Below are 25845 nucleotides of genomic sequence, written 5' to 3' on the forward strand. Positions count from 1 at the left end.
CAATTGTCTGTATTCTGAGAAGCTTCAACGTCCACTTGCTGAGGACACTGATAAAAGTAAAGATTTTATCAAAAGTATTGTGTTTTTATCAGATCTATTAGTGGCATAAAGGGGAAAACTAGGGTAAGTCAGAGCATATATAACTAGGGGTTCCTGGTCACCACTACATGCTAAAAACCTGAACTTCCCTGAGTACTTGGAGCCAGGAAAGAAGCATGAAGTGGCTTGTGCTCCTCAGGCTGCTTGCCTTCTCAGAGTGCATAGTCAAGTAAGTATGGGGACTGTAAGCAGCATCATCTTCCTTTCTTGGATTTTTCTTTTCATCTGATTATTCTTCCACCCATCAGGTTTAGATGGGAATGAGATACTTCACTGACAGTGTTAAAGTTCAGCCCTTACTTACTGATAAGTACCTTGCTTTAGGAACTGTGGATCCCAAGGGTCTTGGTGTAGATATGAATGGTTGCACAACTCTTGGGGTCCAGTCATGACCTACTGAAAATGCAACTCCTTACAACTGTACAGTGTACAGTCTATGCAGATGTCCTGTGGAATAGCACTTTTCTACATTTTATTCAACATGTCCTCTTTGTTCCCTGTCTACTTCAGTGTGTATATGTCTATGTCTACATCTCTGTATCACTATCATTTACCTCTCCATCTCTTTGGAAGTCTCTGTGAGTGTATTTCTCTCTGTGTTGTTTTCTTTTATTTTTTCATTTGACTCATCCTTCCTTCTCGATCCTCTGAATTTCCCTTACTTGTTCCCTATCTCCTGGATTCTTCTTTCAAATCCCTCTTCTCTTTCAACTTGGAGAAAGATACACTGTTTTATATACAGTTTTATATCTGACAAGCAGTGTGACCACAGCCAACTCAGTAACCTCTTGCATTTCAAATTGCTCCCTTGTAAAAGAGCATAAGAATCCCCATTCTACCTCCCTCCTTGAGGTTCTATGAGAAGGATACAGTGGGATGGCAACAGCAATGCTAATGGCTGTCATTGTTGAGACTTCCTATTTATCAGGTACCTTATATCCATCACTTCACTTATCCCCAAGATATTCTATTTGGAGGGTTTGTATTGTTACATTCCACTGTTACTGAGGGGGAAACTGAGACACCCCATGGTCATATGGCTTTTCCCAGATTGCAGAACAGAACCTGTAATCAAACCTATGTCTTTGCCATGGTGTATGCATAAAATTCTGATAATAAAGTGCCTCATAATAATGATTAGAAAATACACATGGCCATTACAATGACAGTTTTACCTGAACACTGGCAGCTAATTGTAGCTTCTTCTTTTTCTCTTTGTCAAATACTCAGTAAAGAATACTTCTAATGAGAGTGAAGATCATGAGAAAAACCCACAATGAAAAAAAAAACATGCTGAATATTTTCCTGAAGGAACATGCTTACAGACTGTACCTGACTTCTTCTCCTGGCTCAAATATGGCTACTCACCCGCTGAGAAACATCCAGGATGTGAGGATTTTTGGAGGATGGTGCTCCACAGCGTCCCCTGGTGATCTAGCCTAGCACCGGGGCTCATCTGGAGGTGCCAGATGTGATGTTGTGGTTGGGTTTCCTGCAGGAGGCAGAAAGACTGGAAAACAGGGACCCATCCAGAGGAGAACACACTCTCATCCTCAACTGTTGGTCTTTGTGACTGGGCCCGGCAATTCCTAGGTGGCAGGTAAATATCCATTTCTGTGACAAAGATGTGTCATTAGTTTGAGGGAGATTGTTCCTTCTGAAATAAGTCAGTCAATCAGTTACAGATGAAGAGTGAACTGTCACTGATCAAATGGTAGAACCAATGGCAAATCAATTGTGAATCCCCAGGCAGAGGAATTCAGCTTCCACACAAGCAAGAACCACAGCCGTAAAAAGTTACTGAACCCGTATTCCGTGTAAGGCCATAAGTATTTAACACAATGGTTACTGTTTTTAGATTAGAGAAAGGGCTTATTTTGTCTTCTAGAATGCTCATACCAGCCTGAGAGATAGGCATATTAGTAAATACATGTCAAATGAAAGGGTCATCTGTGTGGTGTTGATTGGATGTGGTCTGACTTTAGAGGGAGTGGCTGAGGTTGATCAAGAAGGACCTCCTGGAGAAGGGGGTGCTAAGGCTGGGTTTGAAGAAACTACAGAGTATCTCAAATGAAGGCACCAGTACTTCCCTGGGTGTCCAGTGGTCCTGTAAGTCCAGTGGTTATGCCTCTGCTCTTCCAATGCAGGAGGTACCACTTCAGTCCCTGGTCATAGAGTCAATATCTTGCATACCATGTAACACAGGAAAAATATATTAAATGCAGGCACCTCTGTGACCAAAGTGAGTGAGCTTCACGATGGGTAGAAAGTGATCTCAAGAGATATGTGACATCCAGAGGGAGCCATGAGTGTGGGAATAAAGGGTAGCCAGTTCTGCACTAAACTAGTCCCTCCTTTTCCCTGTAGATGCTCTATGTGGGTAACATCACCATTGGAACACCCCCTCAGGAATTCCAGGTTGTCTTTGATACAGGCTCATCTGACTTGTGGGTGCTCTCCATCATTTGTTCCAGCCAATTCTCTTGTGAGTACAGACACCCCTTACCCGGACCATCTTTCCCTTGCCCTGCCACACTGTTTTGCACCCTTGGCACCTGATGACACTTATCTCTTCTGTCTGCACTTCACACACTTTTTTCAGACATCCTGAGTCTTCCACCTTCTGGCCTACCAAAGAGACCTTCAGCATCGAGTACAGTTCTGGGAGGATGAAGGGAGTTGTTGCTTGTGACACCATTCTGTTAACAGTGTAACAAATGCTGAGTCAGGACTGGCTATGGAGTGACCATGGCTTGCAAAACAGATGCAGAACCATCTGGCAGGACCCTTCCCAGCCTAACTCCTGTAGATATTGGCCATCTTACCCACAGGATCCTGTCCCTGGGGAGGCAGTGCCTGTGCTGACACACGAGCACACAGATTAGCTAACCCAGAGAGTGGCTTGAGATGGGGACTTGCAGCTTCTCTGCCCATGAGCAGTTCAAGGTTCATTTTGCTTGGAGTGAGAAGAGGGGGAAAACGCACCAACTTTCATATTCTGAGACACTGTTCCAGACACTTTCAGGTGATAACTGGTTTAGTCCTTCAACAAACCCACATAGCAGTTACTCTGATTAGCTCATGAGACATATGAGGAAACTGAGGTGCAGACAGCAAGGGGCCTTGCTGAGGACACACATGTGGTAAACAGTGGAGCTCAACTGGCTTTTCAGGACTGAAGTTGCTGTGGGGTGTTTGGGGATAGGATAAAACTAAAACTGATCTGGAGACACTTGGGCCAGTCAAGGGCTTCAGGTATCCAGACTGGGAAAATGGAGTCCTGAATGTTAAGGGGCCTGATAAATGAGTTCTCACTCAAGGGGACCTTTGAGAGTCCAATAAAATTTATGGCCTGCCTCCCCCAAAGTACTTGAGTAGTTCCCCTCTCTCTCTCTTTCTCACACAAAGACACACATATCCCCAAAATTGAATTCCCCAGGCAGTAATTTCATAAATCCCTGCAAGCAAGATTGTATTTTCGGCTTCTGTCTTCCTGGACAGATGCAGAATCCACAGTAACTTACAGAGAATGCAGTCCATTCCTGTCATTAGGTCACAGTGATGCCAAAGAGAAGGCTAATTTGCTCTTGGCTCATTTTGTTCACAAGGGGCACCAATGAGTCCTGGCCTGACTCTTGGTTGCCCCACCTGTACAGAAGTCACAGGGCCAGTTTGACTCACTCAGGTGGTGTTTTTCAGAGAGGCAGATGTTTTAAAATTCACAGCCTCTCTCAAATGTAACCCAAATTCCCCTTCCAGCTTCGTCTAATCACCTGAGGTCCACTGAAGACAGGGCCCAGCCTAAATTTTTCTCTGAGGACCTAATGACAACGCACCCCAGCCCAGTCCTAGCCCCACTTCATGTATCTTGTAAGTGGGAACACTCTTCTCTCCCACAGATTGGGGACCTTGTAAGTACTGACCAGCAATTCGGTCTAAGTGTGCAGCAATCCAGGTTTGAGTGAATACATTTAAATATAGTCTTGGGCTTGAACTACTCCAACTTATCTTTCATGGAGGCATCCCCATCCTTGACAACCTGAAGAATCAAGGATCCATTCCTGAGCCTGTTTTTGCCTTCTACCTGAGCATGTAATTCTGAGGTGGGCAATCCGTTTCTCCAAATTAGCTGTAATTTGCTTTCAGTTGCACGAAATTAATGGAACACTTGATAAAGAAGTATCCTGAGAGATAATGTAATCCAAGATAACTATGGCCCCAGAGACCTACCTGGCTTCACCACTGGCTTTTATAAATAATGCTTTATTGGAACACAACCCTGCTTCTAGTCTCAAGATCAGTAACTTGGTCTAGGGGAATGAGTGAGGAGGAGGACTAATGGAAGGCAACAGGAAACAAGTTGAAGGAAAAGGTATTAGGATTTGCTTATGAATTTGATATGGAAGGAGAAGGATGGTGGGTATCTTTCCTTCCTCATTTGCATTTCACTGGGAGCCCAGGACCAGCTACCAAATTTGCAAGAGCCAGTGAAAAATGAAAGTGTGGGACACAAAACAAAAGTGTGGGACGCCTTGTTCAAGAAATATTAGACATTTCAAGACAGGGAGAACAGAGGTGGGGTCCCTTCTGAGTGTGGGGCCCTTTAGACAGTAGAGGTCACAGGCTAGTGGAGCCAAATCTGGGTGACCTGATCCTACACCCTTAGCACTCCCAGGCCTTGATTTTCCTGAAAAATGACAAAGTGGATAAGAAGAGAGACAAAATGCTTCAGCACCCTGTCCTCTGAGGGTGTCTGAGCACTCATGTCACAGGAGGTCCAGGGCATCTTCAGAGGATATAGTGGGTGGAGCCCAGCCAGGTGACTCAGCTTCTAACCACCTCTGTGCCACTCATTAGCCAGGAACCGACCTCAGTCTGGTCCTCAATCGCTCCTAGACTCAATTTCTGCATCTGTCAATGAGGACTTTATTAGGGCCTTGATGGGTGGAGAAGCAAAGCTCTCAGACAGTGCTGTTGTTACCGTCCTCCCAGGATTCCTCCGCTGTCTTCTCTCTACAGAAGCAAGCTGAAGGGCAGTGTGGATGTTCGGTGGGGTGGATAAATCCTACCACCAGGGAGCACTCAACTGGTTACCACTGATCCAAACAGATGACTAGCATGTGCACATGGACCGGTAAGCCTCTCTTTCTGAGGGTCAGCCCAAGGGAGGCTCCCACTACTGTACATGGACACAGGCAGACACACACAAATACATTCTCAGACAAATAGTCACAGAGACATATACACCACCCACAATGACAGAAACAGACACACAGACACATGGAAAAAACGAGCAGACGCATATAAACATACACAGATACACATATAAACATGCATAGCTAGTCAGAGACACAGAAGCACACACAGAGACACATACAAACACACATACAAACAAACACACAAGCACATATGTACATAAACAGCCCATGGGTTCATAATCCCCAGGCCTCCTGACCAGGGCTCTGCCCAGGGTCCTCACAGGGTCCAGAGAGGTCTGTGCAGCTGGGATAGTGCTGCACCTGCTCTCCTCTGAGGCAGGGAGCACGGTCAGAGGACTCGACAGTGTGGTGAACTGGATCAGGGAGGATTTCACCAGCCTGAACAGTGTTATGAAATGATGACCAACTGTCCAGGGCTACCGAGGACCAAGGAAGTTCTTGGTATAGGTAAATGTCAGTTTAAAAACAGGGAAAGTCCTGATAAAATGGGGAAAACTATTCTCCTTATGGAGAAGCTACCCAGCAGTGGAGAGAGGTTGGGTGCAGTATTCTTTTTTGTTTTTTGTTCTTGGCTGCAGTCTTAAGAAGTGAAAGCAACTAATAAAAAAGACACCCCATGTTCCTGGGCATACAGTAGGGCAGGGGCTATAACAGAAAACCATGAAGGTGGGATCCAGGAGTGACCTGAGGACTAGAGTCAATAAAAGACAGGATTCTGTGTGATACCCTCAGACAATAGCTGACCTGTCCTCTGGAGTTTCTGTGGGCTAGTGATACATTTTCTGGCCAGGGTCTCAGGGTCTGAGCTGGTTGTAGGAGCAGTGCTGGGAGACACTCTCTCTCACAGGAGCCCCTCCCTCCCACCACTCAGAGAATCTGTTTCCCTTGCGAATCTCCATCTTCACCCTGTGGTTGACTGGTTATTTGTTTCCCACCAGATACAGCTCTCTTGATGTTTCTAATTCATTATTTTCACAATCTTCATTCACTCATTCAACAGACAAGCATTGTGCATCCACTGTGTGTCAGGCAATTTAGGGAGGCAATGAGAATAAAACTTATCCTCACATCTAAGAAGGAAGATGCACAGAAATGACACACACACACTTAGTGAATTGTCACTTTGGTACATGCTAGACATGAGAAAGGGTCTACAGAAAGAGACCAAGACAGAAGACTGATAAACACCAGGGGAAAGACTTCCCTGAGCCCGTGACAATTAAGCTGGAATCTGGAAGATGAGAAGAAATTTGCTAGTCAAAGGGGAGGGGACTCTTCTAGGAAGGAAAAGCAGCTTGTGTCAAGGCACAAAAGATCCTGGTGTATTCAAGTACCACATTCAAGGATGTCAAGGAAGGTGCTATGTCGAGAGCAAAGGAAAAGTGTCAGGGCAGGAGATGAAGAGCTCTTTAGGAGACAGTTGGGAAGTGGGTAGCTCTGGGGAGACTCAGAGTGACCTTGATGCCCACTTTGTCACACTCTCTTAGCATCTCCATGAAAAGACAGGTTATTGCTTGTAATGGCGGCTGTGAGGCCCTTGTGGACACTGGGAGATCACTGATCCTTGGTCCAACAAGACTGGTCAATAACATCCAGAAGCTCATCAGCGCCACACCACAGGGTTCCGAGGTGAAAGGTCATGCCCTAGCGTCATTCCCAGTCTCCACACACAACAAGGATCTCCAGGGCCAATCTCTCTGCCCCCCTCTCTTTAATAGCACTAAGTTTCATGTTTTGCGGTCAATAACCTGCCCTCTATTATCTTCACCATCAACTGCATCAAATACCCAGGGCCAGTTGGAGCCTACATCCTCAAGTGAGGGGAGAACCCTGAGCGGTGGTTCTCAAATAGGAACTTGCAGGAACCCTTGGTCTGCTGCTGTGAGGAGGGCGCCCTCTCCAGGCCATCTCGCACTATTGCAGATGCTGTTGAGCCCTCTGACTCGGCCAGAGCCTCCCACAAGACCAACCCAACCACTTGAGAGTAAAGGCCTGTCTGGGACACTGATCATCCTGAAATAAATGTGGACATGCCACAGCATGCTGGCAAGGTCGGGGTCACAAGGAGAGGGGAACACTGAGGTCCTCAGGCCTCAAAGAGCTTCAATTCAATCTGAAACCTCAGACGCATGAACATGAAAGTCAGTGCTAGCAGTCCCTGAAATAAGCCATGTGACAAGGAGAATGGCTGGGGACAGTCCCAGTGTGCTGTCCCACCATAGGGATTAACACTCTCCGTTCCCTTCTCACAGTTTTCCTGGTTTGGATGATAAATTACATGGTCAGCCTAGTTCTTGGATGTTTTTTCCCCTTGCTCTGGCCAGGTGTCTGCTTTGTGAGTTGGGGTACCTGACCCCTCTGTGAGGAGGTTGGATGCTAAGGTGAATAAAGGGTGCACAGTGACTGCTCAGACCTGGCACAGGGTGGAGGCTTCATGTCTGCTCCCTATGGGAGTTCAGAGCTAGCTGATGGGCTCAAAGAAGGCTTTGAGAAAGGGAGGGAATTTCAGGAATTCTAAAATCACAAACTCATGAAGCCATATGGAGGGTTGCTTGGTTCTAGGCAGAACTGTACTGGATTCCATGCAAATGGCATCCAAAGGTGCTCTGCATTGGGGCACTGGGGACTTACTAGGGATGATAGGTCTACAGACTGACTGGCGGGAATGGGGAACCAGAGTACGTTACCCAACCAAGCCTGGAGTGGCCAAGAGGGTGACTGGATTGAAGGAGGCTTCCCAGAGTTCCTGAGTTAAGTCTCCATGAACGTGTTGTGAGCACTGCTATATTTAAGATGGATAACCAACAACAAGTTACTGTGTAGCACAAGAAACTCCTCTCAGTCATATGACAGCCTGGATGGGAGGGGTATCATTGGGACCAGGATACATAGCTACATACAATTGAGTCTGTTTACTCTCCATCTGAAACTCAGAATATTGTTAATCAGCTATACTCCAATATAGAATAAAGTTTTTTAAATAAAGTTTGGATTGTGGGGATGCTGGAGGAGAACCCACATTCTCTGTAGAGAAAACAAGGAGCAAAAGTCAGGAGGAAAGAAACAGAAAGTGAGGAGAACCAGGGGCCATGCTTGTTCTTTTCTAAAAATTGTGTTGAAGTGTGACTGATCTTCAGTGTTGCCTTAAGTTCTGCTGCCCAGCAATGCGACTCAGTTATACACATAAAAAGCATACATTCTTTTTCTTATTCTCTTTCATGTGCTTTATCACTGGATATTGAATAGAGTTCCTTATGCTCTACAGTGGGACTTTGCTATTTATCATTCCACTGTTTCCCCAACTACCAGTCCCCCACTCACCACACCCTTCCTCATGGCAGCCGCATGTATGGGCCCTTTTTGGTTTTGGATGAACTCTCACATCCCTGGCTGCTCATAAAACCACTTGATACTTACCAAAAGAGGGAAATAAAACCAAGAATTTTGCTGGGTCTGGATTCTTCTGGGAGTCACACATAAGGGCTCAGGCTGACTGGCGTGTGTCTCTAACTCACCCAGGATTCTAGAGGCCACTGCTGTACCACCTTTAAAGAGAACACAGCGAGTGCATCTACAGAGACCTGGATCCTGGGTGATGTCTTCCTGAGGCAGTACTTCTCGGTTTATGATCGAGTAAATGACAGGATTGGCCTGGCACAGGCAGTGTAAATGCTTGGAATGGATCAAGAATCAGTACAGCTGCTCCTAACACACACTCACTAACACTTACTCCTGCCCAAGTTGCTGGTGAACTCTGTTTGGTGTTCTGCACACTCTATTCTCAGTAAAGAATAAAGGGTTTCACTCATAATGGTGCTGAAATAAATGGGTGCCTCTGTTTTTGTGTGGGAGGTGTACAATGATCAGGAAGGATATGGAACAAAGTCTGAATCTCAGTTGAGAGGAGCCTACCTCCAACTGGCTTCAAGGAAAGAGGAGACTCATTGAAATGATTCTGGGAATCCAGGACACAAGAATCAGAACAAATACAAATATCTCAGTGACTGGATCCAATGAATCAGAAGGCATCAGTTCTCTTTTTCTCACCCTCAGTCTTTCCTTTCCCTCTTCTTTGATGGTCTTATCCTGACAACTTTCTTCCTTAAGGCTTCTACACCTAGTGAGGGAGTCCAAGATAAATGCCCTAGGGTTTTATGTCCCAAAGGCATCTCCTAGTAAGGAAAGAAGCACGAAGCCATCAGAGTTCAGGGGTGTTCTCTGAATGACCCACCTCAGATCACCTTTACAGCTCTAGGTCAGCCATCCTGGCAGGGCTAAGGGGTCCTATGTTTGGCTTTACATGGTCATTGGCCCTGACCTGGCAGCACACATGATTGTCAGTTTCCTCCAGAACTACATGACTGAAGCTGGGGAGAGGCAGCCCCAAGGACAGTGATTGGTGGATGGTCTAGGCCATGGAAGAGTTTGTGATGACCCACCAACTCCACCACCTCCTCATTCAGAGGAATTCTAAGGGGTAATGAAATAGACTCTCTTTGTCACATCTCAGATGATCTTATCACTGGGCTTCTCCTCCAGGAGATATTGGGTGAAGTAGTTAATGCAGAGCTGGTTCCCATTTGTGACCACAACCTAGTCACCAGCTCTCTGCCACATATGCCTGCTCTGTCCTTTCCAGTCCTACTTGGTAAGTGATGGCCCCAGTGGATCCCTGAGCCATCCCCCTCCTCCAGGGCCCAGAATGCCCCTTCCTTGGCCTCCAATGCTGCTGGGGAGAATGCAACGCATGTATCAGGGGACCCAGGGTACACAGAGCCTTCAGCCTTTCTGAGCTTCCTCCAGGGATGGGGCTACAAACTTTGCTTGGAGCTGCAGTGATTAGGCAATTTTGCAGGGGAAGCATCCATTTTTCCATCTGGAGCCCCTCAGTAGATGCCTCAGTTGAAACAGTAGGGGTCAGAGGTTGATTTCCTTTCAGATTGACTGGTTTGATCTCCTTGTTGTATAAGGGACTCTTAAGGATCTTCTCAAGCTCCACAGTTCAAAAGCTCAATTGTATGGCATTCACCCTTTCTTATGGTCCAGATATCACATCTGTACATGATTACTGGAAAATACCATAGCTCTGACACTACAGAACTCTGTAGCAAAGTGAGTCTCTGGTTTTTAATGCACTGTCCAGGTTTTTCATAGCCTTTCTTCCTTCCAAGGGGTAAATGTGTTTTAGTTTTGTGGGTGCAGTCAAAGTCCATATTGATTTTGGAGCCCAAGAAAGTAAAATCTGCCACTGTTTCCACTTTTCCCTCATCTATATGCCATGAAGTGGTGGGACTGGATGCCATGAATGTTGAGTATATTTTTGTGAACAGTTTTTTGAATGTTGAGTTTTAAGCTAGCTTTTTTTCATCACCTGTGCTTATCAAGTGGCTATTTCATTGTTTGCTTTCTACTGTTAAGGTGGTGTCATCTTCATATCTCTGGATGTTGATGTTTCTCCCAGCAATCTTGATTGCATCTTGGGATTTATCCTGTCCAGCATATCTAATGATGCATCCTGCATACAAGTTCAATAACCAGAGTGACAATGTATACTTTGTCATGCTCCTTTCCCAATTTTCAATCTTTCAGTTGTTCTGTGTCTGATTCTAAGTGCTGCTATTTGACCTACATGCAGACTTTTCAGGAGACGGTTAAGGTGATCTGCTACTTCCATTCCCTTAAGAATTTTCCACAGTTTGTTGTGGTCCACACAATGAAAGGCTTTAGAATACTCAGTGAAGCTGATGTAGATGTTTTTCTGAGATTCCATTGCTTTCTCTATGATCTAATGGATGTTGGCAATTTGATCTCTGGTTCCTCAAACCAGTTTGTACATCTGGAAGTTCTCAGTTCATCTACTGTTGAAGCTTAGCTTGAAGGATTTTGAGTATTACCTTGCTAGCAAGTGAGATGAGCACAATTGCATGATAGGCTGAACATTCTTTGAAATTACCTTTCTTTTGGATTGGAGTGAAAACTGACCATTTCCAGCTCTGTGGCCACTGCTGAGTTTTCCAAATTTGCTGACATATTGAATGCAGCACTTTTACAGCCTCATTCTTTAGGATGTTTTAAACAGCTCAGCTGGAATTCATCACCTCCACTAGCTTTGCTTGTCTTGATGCTTCCTAAGGTCCACTTGACTTCATGCTTCAGTATATATGGCTTTACATGAGTGACCCCTACATAATCTCTATCCAGGTATTATGACCATTTTTGTATAGTTCTTTTGTGCATTCTTGCTACCTCTTCTTAATCTCATCTGCTTCTGGTAGGTCTTAGACTTTTCTGTCCTTTATTGTGCACGTGTTTGCATGAAGTGTTCCTCTGGTATCTCCAACTTTCCTGAAGAGATCAATACTCTTCACAATTTTATTGTTTTCCTCTATTCATGCACTTTTCACTTACGGAGACTTTCTTATCACTCCTTGCTGTTCTCTGGAAGTCTGCATTCCATTGGATTTCTCCTTTGCTTTTCACTTCTCTTATTTTCTCTGCTGGTTTGAGGGGGTCCTCAGGCAACCACTTTACCTTCTCCCATTTGTTTTTTTTTGGGGGATGATTTTGGTGACCACCTCCTGTACAGTGTTACAAACCTCCATTCATAGTTCTTCAGGCTATCAGACCTAATCACTTTAATCTACTTTTCATTTCCACTGTATAATCATAAGGGATTATATTTAGCTTAATGGTCTAGTGGTTTTCCTTACTTTCTTCATTTGAAGTCTAAATATTGCTTGCTTCTGCCTAAGCAACACGGCCAGATTACCACCCACCACTACCAGTGGGTATGGAGCAAAAACACACAATTTGAGGACTGATACCCTAGGATTGTTCTTGGCGTTTCACATGCTTAGCTGTGTGACCTTGATCAAATCCCTTAACCTCAGGTTTCTCATCTGGAAAATGGGCATCATGATGATAATTCCCCCTTTTAGATTTCATGTGTGCCTGCAAATAGCAGGTGGCCCTGAGAGGGCTTTCTGGATTCCTGGATCTGGTACAAATATGAATTATTCTGCCACCAGGGGAGAAATAAATCATCTGTTTAGAGGTTATGGCTGCCATCCCCAAGTCTAAATATTGATTCAAGGAAAATGACATCTTTTCTGAACCATGTCACAGAACTCTGACTGAGCCGATGCTTCTGTTTTCTGGGCTCCAACGAGGGCTAATGATTACTGGCTCAGATTGCTCCCTTCCTCAGCCTTACCATTCAGCCTTTCCTTGCTAACTACTTCTAGCCTGAAATCACACTGCAAGGAGAGTTGTAAGGATTTTGGTCTCTTGAAGGCTTCCCACATCTCCAGCATAGCAACAAGTAGCTGTTATGGCTATTTGTCATAGAAACAACTATGGCAAACTGTACAGCCCAATCTCATCCTGTTAAATGAAACTGTCCCCATATAGCCCCTCATATTTAAAATACCTACAGTGGCCTTAGAAACCTTCCTATGCCTGCTGTTTAACGAGGAAATTTGTGTGGACCTCATCTAGTTTTCTTTCCCAAGCATGATTCCAACCATGTGATGAAGTAACCAGACAGTTAAACATCTAACTACCCACAAAAATTGACAAAAGCAAACCACCCATCGTACATTTCTCACTTAACTCAAAACAATATTAAAGTGATCTGCTCAACAATCTGATACATTGGCATGTACACTCCAGTTGGGACATTTTTTCTGGATTTGTTTTCCACCTAGTGCAGAATGTCTACCATGAGACTGGCCCTCCAGCAGCCGGTCACCTGGTTTTTGCAGACTCAATCCACTCCAGATCCCTTCCACAGCCCTCAGTAAAATCTAGGGAACAAACTCAGTCAAAGTACTCACACCTGCAGAAAACAGCTTTTTTTTTTTTTTTTTTTTTTTTTGTTAGAAAACGATGTTTAGTAACACATGCAAAATCTTGTGCTCCTTGCCTTGGATTCAAGGACTTGTACCAGAGGATGGGAAGCTTCCCCTTCCATCTATTTCTTGTTCCACTCCCACCAGGGCCACAGGCTTCACTGGACCCTGTGTCCTCATTGGTATTGTTCAGTTTCTAAGTCATGTATGACTCTTTGTGATTACATGTATGGCAGCAAAACAGGCTTCCCTGTCTTTCACTGTTTCACGGAGTTTCCTCATACTCATGTCTACTGAGTCAGTGATGCCATCTCACCATCTCATCCTTTTGACACCTCTCCTTCTGTCAACAATCTTTCCCAGCATCAGGGTCTCTTCCAATGAGCTGGCTCTTCACATCAGGTGGCCTAAGTGTTGTAGCTGCATCTTCAGCATTGGTCTTTCCATTGAATATTGCTCAGCTTCCAAAACGAATCTTATGTTTCCAATCACTGAACAATATTGAGCATTGATAAAGTTTAACAGTGCAGCAATCTTGCCCTCTGGGAAATCCCAGCACTGTCACCCTGACTTTCTCTTACGATTCTCTCCACATGGCATAGAATTGCTTCCCTACAGCTTCTCTTGCTTGAAAAGGCCTGTCAACCCCTCAATGTCAGCTAACCAGGAATTCTTCCTTCCTCCTTCCCCAAGACCTCTGCCTGGCCCCTGATTATCCTGTGTTCAGAGGACTTGCTATATCCTGCTAACTCCTTGCTATATCATAAGGTGCAGCACACCAGGCTTCCCTGTCCATCACCAACTTCCGGAGTTTGCTCAAACTCATGTTCATCAAGTCAGTGATGCCACCAAACAATTTCATCTTCTGTTTTCCCCTTTGTCTCCTGCCTTTAATATTTCCCAGCATTGGAGTCTTTTCTAATAAGTCAGTCTTCCCATCAGGTGGCCAAAGAATTGGAGGTTCAGCTTCAGCATTGGTCCTTCCAATGAATATTCAGGGCATATTTCCTTTAGGGTGGACTGTTTGGATCTCCTTGCAGTCCAAGGGACTCTCAAGAGTCTTGTCCAACACCACAGTTCAAAAGCATCAATTCTTTGGTGCTCAGCTTTCTTTATCATCCAACTCTCACATCCAATCACAACTTCTGGCAAAACCATACCTTTGACTATACAGAACTTTGCTGCTAAAGTAATGTCTCTGCTTTTTAGTATGCTGTCTAGGTTTTTCATAGCTTTATCTTTCAAGGATCAGCATTTTTTTTTTTTTTTTGACCACTGCAGTCACCATTTCCAATGGTTTTGGAGACCAACAAAATAAAGCCCTTCAGTGTTTTCATTGTTTCTCCATGTATTTGCCATGAAGTAATGGAACAGGATGACATAATCTTCAATTTTTGATCTGTACTTACCATATCAAGACCATCCCTAAGAATAAGAAATGCAGAAAGGTTGTCTGAGGATGCCTTACAAATAACTTAGAAAAGAAGAGACGCAAAAGGCAAAGGAGAAAAGAAAGACATACCTATCTGAACACAGAGTTCCAAAGAATAGCAAGGAGAGATTAAAAAAAAAAAAAAAAAAGCCTTTCTAAGTGATCAGTGCAAAGAAATAGAGGAAAACAACAGAATGGGAAAGACCAGAGATCTCTTCAAGTAAATTAGAGATAAGGAGGGAACATTTCATGCAAAGATGGACACAATAAATGACAGAAATGATATGGACCTAACAGAATCAGAAGATATTAAGAAGAGGTTTAAAGAATACATAGAAGAACTGTACAAAAAATATATTAATGACTCAGATAACCACAATGGTGTGATCAGTCACCTAGAGCTAGACATCATGAAATGCAAATCATGTGGGCCTTCAGAAGTATTACTTGGAGCAAAGCTAGTGGAGGCGATGGGATTGCAGTTGAGCTATTTTAGATCCTAAAAGATGATGCTTTTAAAGTGCTACACTCAATACGCCAGCAAATCTGGAAAACTCAGCAGTAGCCACAGGAATGGGAAGGTCGTTTTCATTCCAAAACCAAAGAAAGACGATTTCAAAGAATGTTCAACTACCACACAGTTGCACTCATATCATATGCTACCAAAGTAATTTCTCCAAGCAAGTCTTCAACAGTACATGAACTGTAAAATTCCATATGTTCAAGCTGGATTAAGAAAAGGCAGAGGAACCAGAGATCAAATTGCCAACATCTGTTGGATCATAGAAAAAGCAAAATAATTCTAGAAAAAACACCTACTTCTGCTTCATTGACTATGCAAAAGCCTTTGACTGAGTGGATCACAACAAACTGTGGAAAACTTACAGAGACTGGAATACCAGACCATCTCAGCTGCCTTCTGAGAAATCTGTATACAGGTCGACAAGCAACAGTGAGAACTCAACATGGAACGATGGACAGGTTCCAAATCAGGAAAGGAGTATGTCAAGGCTGTATATTGTCACCCTGATTACTTAAATCATATGCAGAATACATCATGAGAAATGCCCAAATGGATGAAGCACAAGCTGGGATCAAGATTGCCAGGAGAAATATCAATAACCTCAGATATGCAGATGACACCAACCTCATGGTAGAAAGTGAAAAGGAGCTAAAGGGCCTCTTGATGAAAGTGAAAGAGGAGAGTGAAACATCTGGCTTAAATTCCACATCCAAAAAATGAAGGTCATGGGCTTTGATCCCATCACTTCATGGCAAATAGATGGCAAAACAATGGAAACAGTGAGAGACTTTATTTTGGGGGGCTCCAAAATCACAGCAGATGGTGACTGTGGCCAGGAAATTAAAAGATGCTGCTTTTCTGAAGAAAAGCTATGACAAACCTAGACAGCATTTTTAAAAGCAGACACATTAATTTATGAAAAAGTTCAGTATAAATCAAAGCTATAATTTTTCCCAGTTGTATGTATGGATGTGACTGTTGGACCATAAAAAATGGTGAGCGATGAAAAATTGGTGATTTTGAACTGTGGTGTTGGACAAGACTCTTGAGAGTCCTTTGGACTGCAGGGAGACCCAAGCAGTCAATGCTAAAGGAAATCGATACTGAATATTCATTGGAAGGGCTGATGCTGAACCTGAAGCTCCAATATTTTGGCTAACAGATGTAAAGAACAGACTCATTAGGAAAGACCCTGTCGCTGGAAAAGACTGAAGGCAGGAGGAGAAGAGGATGACAGAGGATGAGATGGTTGGATGGCATCACCAACTTGATGGACATGACTTTGAACAAGCTTCAGGAGTTGGTGAGGAACAGTGAGCTCTGACATGCTGCAGTCCATGTGGTTGCAAAGAGTCAGACATGAATGAACGACTGAACTGAACTCAACATGCCCCATAGCAAATACTATCTGTAATTGTCATGCTTCTCCAGCAAGACTGGGGCTCCTCAAGGCCCCAACATATATCCCCAATCAAGTCTACACCCATGCACAGAATCAGTGCCTAGCATTCACAAGGCATTCAGTGAGTTCTGATTGCAGGGGGACCTCCATTTTGGTAGATATAGAGGAGCAAATGACACATTTATCCTCCTGTCTCAAACAACTCCAAAGCAGACATGATAAATGAAACAGCAGTTGTTTACATCAAACATCTGGCAGCAGAGAATGGATTCCTGAGGCGGGGAGCAAGCAAGGTGAGTTCTACAATTGCCCCAACTCTAGAAATAGTTTCCAACAAATCCCTGGAAGGGGTATCTAGGCAGAGAGAAACAGCATCCTCTAGAAGAGAAATTGGAGACTGTAGATAGTTAGAATTCACAAGAGAGAGCTACACACAGAGATCTGTGGCAGTGTACAGGGGATACCCCTCCAGGTTTCAGTGGAGAATTGATAGTACTGGTTAGAATTATAAGGAACAACCTTTGAGCCTCAAATTGAGTCAAGTCTAATTGTGTCTCCACCCACCAGAGTGGAAATTACTCATAATTGCTATAACATCATAGGGCCCTGAAGACAATAGTGCCTTGCTAGTGGGGAATAATAAACCTGATCTAAAGCTGGTCTCATTTCAGCTTAAAAAAACTGAACAGCAAGCCTTCAAAAAGTACAATTCTTTCTAAGAAATTAACAATGTTTTCAAACAGTACCAGGAATAGTTTTTAAATGTTAAAAAATATACAGCTTCCAAAGGGTAAAAATGACCACATACAACATCCAATTTAAAATTTCCAAGTAAATTGTGAACGTATTTGTCCTAATTCCATCAGTATATTGTAAAATAATTGTCCTCAAATTAAGATAAATACATTTAAAAAGAAAAAAAATTCAGATGTGCAAAGAAGCAAGAAAATATTCATAATGATGGAAAAATCAATTAGTATAAACATAGTTAAAATATACATTACATAATTAGCAGGGAAGGACATTAAAATGCTTACTACAACATTAATCCTTATATTCATGAAGCTGAAGAATATTGAGTATGTTAAGTTGAGACATGGGAAATAGGAATGGAAAGACTTTGGGGAAAATTTAATTGTCCGTCAAAGAAATTTGAAACAACTTTAAGAATACTAAAATATATGCAAATGGAATCCCACAGGAAGTGAAAGACAGGAGAATAGAGCAAAGAACTTCATAATTACTAGCTGAAAAAATTTCAAGATATGATGAAAGCTTTAAACCCATAAACACAAAAGCTCAATTAACTCAAGGACAAGAAATATGACAACTATACAAAGGCATATCATAACTCATTGTTTAGAAGCCAGTCCAGGTTGGATGCATGAGACAAGTGCTCGGGGCTGGTGCACTGGAATGACCCAGAGAGATGGGATGGGGAGGGAGGTGGGAGGGGGGTTCAGGATGGGGGACACTTGTAAATCCATGGCGGATTCATGTCAATGTATGGCAAAAACCACTACAATATTGTAAAGTAATTAGCCTCCAACTAATAAAAATAAATGAAAAAAAAAAAAAAAAAGTCAACCAAAGAAGTGTAACCAGAAGGAAAAACAGAAATAGTAGAAGAAAAAAATGAGAATGACAGCAGACTAGGCATATGAAACAATGTTAGCCAGGGGACACTGGCACCACATCTTAGAATGCTGAGAGAAATATAATTGACTCAGAATTTTATACCCAAGAAAAATACATATCAAAAACCAGATAAAATACTTTCTCAGACATACAACAACTACAAGACTGCATCATCACCAACAGACCAATGTGATAAATGTTTTATAAAAGGTCTCAAGTCAGAAGGAATTTAAAAGAAAGCGGAAATCTATATCTACAGGGGTAATGAAGAGTAACCAAATGATAAACACGCAATATATATTAAAAGGTAAATATAGGGCCTTCCCCAGTGGTCCAGTGGTCAAGGATCAGCTTTGCAATGCATGGGATGCTGGTTTGTTCCTTTGCCAGAGAACTAATATCCCACATGCCACTGAACAACAAAGCCTGCATGTCTCAACTGGAGCTTACATACTGCAAGTACTGAGCTTGCCCTCCTCAAATAGAGAGTCCCTACCACAAGGAAGATCCTGCATGCCACACTAAGACCCAACACAACCAAAGAAAAGATAAATAAATAAATAAATTGATAATTATTGATAATTATCATAAGTAATAATGATAGACTGGCAAGTTAAAGATGCATACCATGGATCTTAAAACTACTTAGAAAATATTTACATTTATTAAAGTGACAGAGGATATAAAAGGGAATCATAAAAACTACGCAGTCACAAAGAATTCAGGGATAAAAAGAGACATTGAAGATAAAGAGCAAGATGATAGAATTAAACCCAATTAGAGTTAACCCCTCAGATGTGATTCCAGACTGAAGATATAACCCAGGCCCCAACCGACAGCAGACCCCCATACACTGCACTCTGCAGCCAAAACAGAGCCTGCTAGGCCCCAGGGCTCCATATGCCTGGGCACAGAACAACCCCAAAGGTTTATATGGGATGGTAAATTAGAAGTCTTCCATCATACAAAGTACATCCTCTGTTTATAAAGAAACTGCACTAGAAATCAATGTTCACTGGACAGAAGAAAAATTAGGTGATATCATAGTATGGACCTTGCCTCTTTTACTACTCTAATTCTTCTCAGGAGGGAGCAGATAAATTGACAGGACTTACATCTCTTCAATACTAGACATACTTAACTTGGGACACATGTTCGTTTTTCACGGTTCATTCTCCTCTCTTGCTCATACTGAGGAACAGAGACTGCTTTTCTAAACCACAGTTCAATCACTACAAACAAATCTGGATGATATTTGCAAAATATTTCTCATAAACCTGGGAAAACTTGTTTCCCCCTATTTTGCACTCCTGTCTCTTTTCAACCAACCATGACTCTTGTGCCATGTCCTGGAATCTTGGATCTCTGTCACTTGCAGTGATGTTCCCCTACATTGGGCCTGAATTATCCTCAATGGAATTCCTATTCAGAGTGGTCATAATGCATGCAAAAAGGGAAAGAACATGCAGCTCCGTACTCTCCTCTCTTGTTCCTTAACTAGATACGTTCACTGAAAGCCTAAGTAGCAAGTTTGTTACATACAAACTTTCAAATTGAAAAATTTCAAACATGTAAAAGTGCATTTGCATGTGCAATCACATCAGTTAGTTCACAGATCTGACACACATTGCCGTGGGCACATCCCAGAGAAGTGGGTGTGCTTTGTGTACTTTATTGTACAGAAGTGCATGGTGTACATGGTGCAGTATTTTTATTTCAGGCCAAAGCTGTCTGGATGGAAGCATAAATGCAGTGGTGATGTAGATGGTACTACTCAGTTCAGTTCAGTTCAGTTCAGTTGCTCAGTCGTGTCCGACTCTTTGCAACCCCATGAATTGCAGCACGCCAGACCTCCCTGTCCATCACCAACACCAACAAAGACAAGGTATATAGAAGCTTAAGAATTGAGAGAGATTTGGGACCTGAGATGGAAAAGCAGTTTTCAAAACAAATTGGGTCACGTGTAATGTATAATCCTCACTTCAATCCTTAGAAGATCACTACTGACCAGACTGCCTCTTTATTTTGGAGCACAATTCAGATCCATCCGGCTGTTTCTCATGCTGCTCCTCCCTCCTGGCTCATACACTGTGCCCAGCAGTTCAGCCTCATTTATTCAGAAAAGGTTTGTTCTTTAAGGCAGGCGCTTGTGGCTACCTACAAAATGATCTATTCTCTGCTTCTCTTTGAAAACTGAAAATAGTTTTTTATATAGCTATGAGCCAATAAGTGACAGGACTGCATTTCCTGCCCACCCGTGCTCTTAGTCATGACTGGTGACTTTGAGATGCAAGCAGACATGTAAGAGGGATATCTTGGAAGACTGCTTTCAAGGAGCTGATTTAGCTGAGAGATGAGTCTCTTCCCTTCCCTATCTTCTTCCTAACTGCTGCCTGGATTTTAGTTGTGATGGATGGAACTCTTGCAGTTGAATTGGACAATCATGTAACGTTGGAGATGGATTATACCCAAACTCTGGCTGGCCCACCTCCAGCTTTGTTTCAGTGGGAAGAAAATCAAGTTTATCTTGCTAAAGTTATGGTTGTTTTTGTTTTTGCAATGTGCGTGCAAACTTAATCCTGATACTACTATGTGTTTAATATGATATAGCCTTATTATTTTGTTGGGTTTAGTGAATATATTTGTATTTTACATTTCTCTTTGTTTTTATTTTATAAATTGTTTCATAAATCACAGGTATACCTAAATTGTATAAATGCAAAATTATGATTACAAGCATGCTTTCCTATAGATTTTGCATTTTTATACTTTCTTACCTTCTTTCCTTTCTTGTTTTCTCCATACTGGTACAGCCTGGGCCATTTCCTCTCCTATAACCTCATCCATATTCATATCTGCAGGCCAAAACAGACTGTGGGCTGTGTGGGGAGAACCAAAGAAGAATGAATTACAGTGACACAAATGAAGGTTGGTGGCCCTTGTTACTCATCATGAATGTTCTGTAGTAGGATCACATTCCCCTTCCCTTCTGTGGACCCACCACCCCCAGTTTGCCATGACCATAGAAGATACTTTGGCCAGTGGAATCTGAGTAGAGGTGATATGTCACTTCCAAATGGAAGTATTACTTTTGTCTCATTAGCTGGAATGCAGATGTAATGACAGAAGCTGGAGCAGACATATTAGACCAGAGGTAAGTAGCACAGGTGGAAGATGTGACAAGAAAGAAGTGGGTCCCCATCTCTGTGGAGAGATCTGCACTAACGTCAGATGAAAGTTAATTGAAATTGTATTGTATTTAAGACATTGATATTTAAGTTTTGATTACAGTAGTTTAACCTGTAACCTAACACTCCTAATAGTATAAGTGATCTTTGTGTTGACCTTGTTTTGACATTAGAGTCTGGTATAATGAGACAAGATCTACTGACATCTACTTACAAATGAGTCGAGTGACAGCCCTGCCCTCTGGAAGCTATGATCTAGTGTGGGTTTCAGAAACTCAAGCAAGAACAAAGCCACATGGCAGGACAGCTTCAAGATGCTGTAGGGACACTTGAGGGGAAACTGAATCATTCCTGGTCTTAGGAGTTTGCTTGAATTAGTGGAGAATCCTCTATAGGTCACCTTAAAAATAGGCCATGGTGGCAAGGTTCCTGTAAAAGTGATGTATTTAAAATTCCTTCCAAAGTGTTTTCCTTTTTGATCCAGCACTTAAGATATGCATTTGAGACCTGGTTTGGGAAGATTGCAAATACCCCAGGGCAACTAAAGGAGGGGACCACAACTCCTGAGCCCGAATGCCCTAGAGCTTGTCATCTGGATCAAGAGAAGCACAGGATTGAAAATTAAGTGCACTGAAATTACAGAGTAGCCTTGCTTCCTGCAAAGAGAGAAGTCCTGAGTAGCAGTGAAGACCTAGTGCAGCCAAATTTTTTTTTAAGTATGGGGAAATTGAAAATAACACTATAATTGGGGGAGCCCTTAACATCCCACTCACACCTATGGATATATCAACTAAACGGATAATTAACAAGGAAACACAAACTTTAAAAGATGCAATAGACCAGTTAGACCTAATTGATATCTATAAGACATTTCACCCCAAAACAATGAATATCATCTTTTTCACAAGTACATATGGAACCTTCTCCAGGATAGATCACATCCTGGGTCATACCTCTATCCTTGGTAAATTCAAAGTAATTGAAATCATTCCAAGCTACTTTTCTGACCACAAAGCAGTAAGATTAGATATCAATTACAGGAGAAAAACTTTTAAAAATTCCAACATATGAAGGCTGAACAACATGCTGCTGAATAACCAACCAACCAGAAGAAATAAAAAAGAAATGAAAATATACATAGAAATGAATAAAAATGAAAACAAAACAACCTCAAACCTATGGGACACTGTAAAAGCAGTGCTAAGGGGAAGGTTTATAGCAATACAGACTTAATTCAAGAAACAAGAAAAAAGCCAAATAAGTAACCTAACTCTACACCTAAAGCAAGGAGAAAAGGAAGAAATGAAGAATCCCGGGGTTAGTAGAAGGAAAGAAAACTTAACAATTAGGGCTTAAATAAATGCAAAAGAAACAAAGGAGACCATAGCAAAAATCAACAAAGTCAAAAGCTGATTCTTTGAGAAGATAAATAAAATTGACAATCCATTAGCCAGACTCATCAATAAAGAAAGGGTGGAGAATCAAATCAACAAAATCAGAAATGAAAATGGAGAAATCACAACAGACAACACAGAAATACAAAGAATCATAGGAGACTACTATCAGCAAATATATGCCAATAAAATGGACAACTTGGAAGAAATGGACAAATTCTTAGAAAAGTATAACTTTCCATAACTGAACCAGGTAGAATAGAAAATCTTAACAGACCCATCACAAGCACGGAAATTGAAACTGTAATCAGAAATCTTCCAACAAACAAAAGCTCATGACCAGACAGCTTCACAGCTGAATTCTACCAAAAATTTAGAAAAGAGCTAACACCTATCCTACTCAAACTCTTCTAGAAAATTGCAGAGGAAAGCAAACTGCCAAACTCATTCTATAAGGCCACCATCACCCTAATACCAAAACCAGACAAAGATGCCACAAAAAAAAAGGAAAGGAAAAGAAAGAAAAAAAAAAGAAAACTACAGGCTAATATCACTGATGAACACAGATGCAAAAATCCTTAAGAAAATTCTAGCACAAAGAATCCAACAACATATTAAAAAGATCATACATCATGAACAAATGGGCTTTATCTCAGGGAGGCAAGATTCTTCAATATCTGCAAATCAATCAATCTAATACACCAGACTAAAAAGTTGAAAGATAAAAACCATATAATTATTTCAATAGATGCAAGAAAGCCTTTGACAAAATTTAACATCCATTTATGATTAAAAAAAAAAAGAAAGCAGGAATAGAAGGAACATACCTCAATATGATAAAAGCTATATTTGACAAACCCACAGAAAACATTATCCTCAATGGTGAAAAACTGAAAGCGTTTCCCATAAAGTCAGGAAAAGTTCAGGGTGCCCACTCTAATCACTATTATTGAACATAGTTCTGGAAGTTTCAGGCCACAACAATCAGAGCAGAAAAAGAAATAAAAGGAATTCAGATAGGAAAAGAAGAAGTAAAACTCACTGTTTGCAGATTACATGATCCTCTACATAGAAAACCCTAAAGACTTCATCAGAAAATTACTAGAGCTAATAAATGAATATAGTAAAGTTGCAGGATATGAAATTAACACATAGAAATCACTTACATTCCTATACACTAACAATGAGAAAACACAAAGAGAAATGAAAGAAACAATCCCATTCACCATTGCAATGAAAAGAATAAAATACTTAGGAATAAATCTACCTAAAGAAACAAAAGACCTATATATATAGAAAACTACAAAACACTGATGAAAGAAATCAAGGAGGACACAAATAGATGGAGAAGTATACCATGCTCATGGATTGGAAAAATCAATATAGTGAAAATGAGTATACTACCCAAAGCAATGTATCGATTTTCAAGGCAATTCCCATCAAGCTACCAATGTTATTTTTCACAGAACTAGAACAAATAATTTCACAGTTTGTATGGAAATACAAAAAACCTTGAATAGCCAAAGCAATCTTGAGAAAGAAAAAGGAACTGGAGGAATCAACCTGCCTGACTTGAGGCTCTACTACAAAGCTACAGTCATTAAGACAGTATGGTAGTGGCACAAAGACAGAAGTATAGGTCAGTGAAACAAAATAGAAAGCCCAGAGATAAATCCACACAGCTATGGACACCTTATCTTTGAAAAAGGAGGCAAGCATATACAATGGAGAAAAGACAATCTCTTTAACAAGTGTTGCTGGGAAAACTGGTCAACCACTTGTAAAAGAATGAAACTAGAACACTTTCTAACACCATACACAAATATAAACTCAAAATGGATTAAATATCTAAATGTAAGACCAGAAACTATAAAACTCCTATAGGAGAACATAGGCAAAACACTCTCTGACATAAATCACAGCAGGATCCTCTATGACCCACTTCCCAGAATATTGGAAATAAAAGCAAAAGTAAGCAAATAGGACCTAATTAAACTTAAAAGCTTTTGCACAACAAAGGAAACTATAAGCAAAGTGAAAATACATCCTTGAGATTGGGAGAAAATAATAGCAAATTTCACAACTGACAAAGAATTAATCTCAAAAATATACAAGCAACTCCTGCAGCTTAATTCCAGAAAAGTCAACGGCCCAATAAAAAAAATGGGTCAAAGAACTAAACAGACATTTCTCCAAAGAAGACATACAGATGGCTAACAAACACATGAAAAGATGTTTAACACTGCTCATTATTAGAGAAATGCAAATCAAAACCACAATGAGGTACCATTTCACGCCAGTCAGAATGGCTGCTATCCAAAAGCTTACATGCAATAAATGATGGATAACGTGTGGAGAAAAGAGAAACCTCTTACACTGTTGGCAGGAATGCAAACTAGTACAGCCACTCTGGAGAATAGTGTGGAGATTCCTTTAACAACTGGAACTAGAACTGCCATATGACCCAGGAATCACACTGCTGGTCATACACACTGAGGAAATCAGAATTGAAAGAGACACGTGTATCCCAAAGTTCATCGCAGCACTGTTTATAAGAGCCAGGACATGGAAGCAACATAGACTTCCATCAGCAGATGAATGGATAAGAAAGCTGTGGTACATATACACAATGGAATACTACTCGGCCATTAAAAAGAATACATTTGAATCAGTTCTAATGAGGTGGATGAAACTGCAGCCTATTAAACAGAGTGAAGTAAGTCAGAAAGAAAAACACCAGTACAGTATACTAATCCATATATATGGAAATTAGAAAGATGGTAATTATAACCCTATATGTGAGATAGCAAAAGAGACACAGATGTATAGAACAGTCTTTTGGACTCTGTAGGAGAGGGCAAGGGTGGGATGATTCGGAGAATGGCATTGAAATATGTATATTATCATATGTGAAACGGATTGCCAGTCCAGGTTTGATGAATGAGGGTGCTTGGGGATGATGTACTGGGATGACCCAGAAGGATGGGATGGGGAGGGAGGTGGGAGAGGGGTTAAGGATGGGGAACAAATGTACACCTGTGGTGGATTCATTTCAATGCACAGTAAAATAATTACAATGTTGTAAAGTAATTAGCCTCCA

At 41.7% G+C, this 25845-nt stretch overlaps 1 pseudogene; it reads left to right on the forward strand.

Moving 5' to 3' along the window:
* The first annotated feature begins 215 nt into the window (after window positions 1–215).
* Window positions 216–8987, forward strand: LOC133072809 (pregnancy-associated glycoprotein 1-like; annotated as a pseudogene).
* Window positions 8988–25845: the final 16858 nt, after the last annotated feature.

The sequence above is a fragment of the Dama dama genome, chromosome 2 (genome assembly GCF_033118175.1).
Source record: "Dama dama isolate Ldn47 chromosome 2, ASM3311817v1, whole genome shotgun sequence".
Taxonomy (NCBI): domain Eukaryota; kingdom Metazoa; phylum Chordata; class Mammalia; order Artiodactyla; family Cervidae; genus Dama; species Dama dama.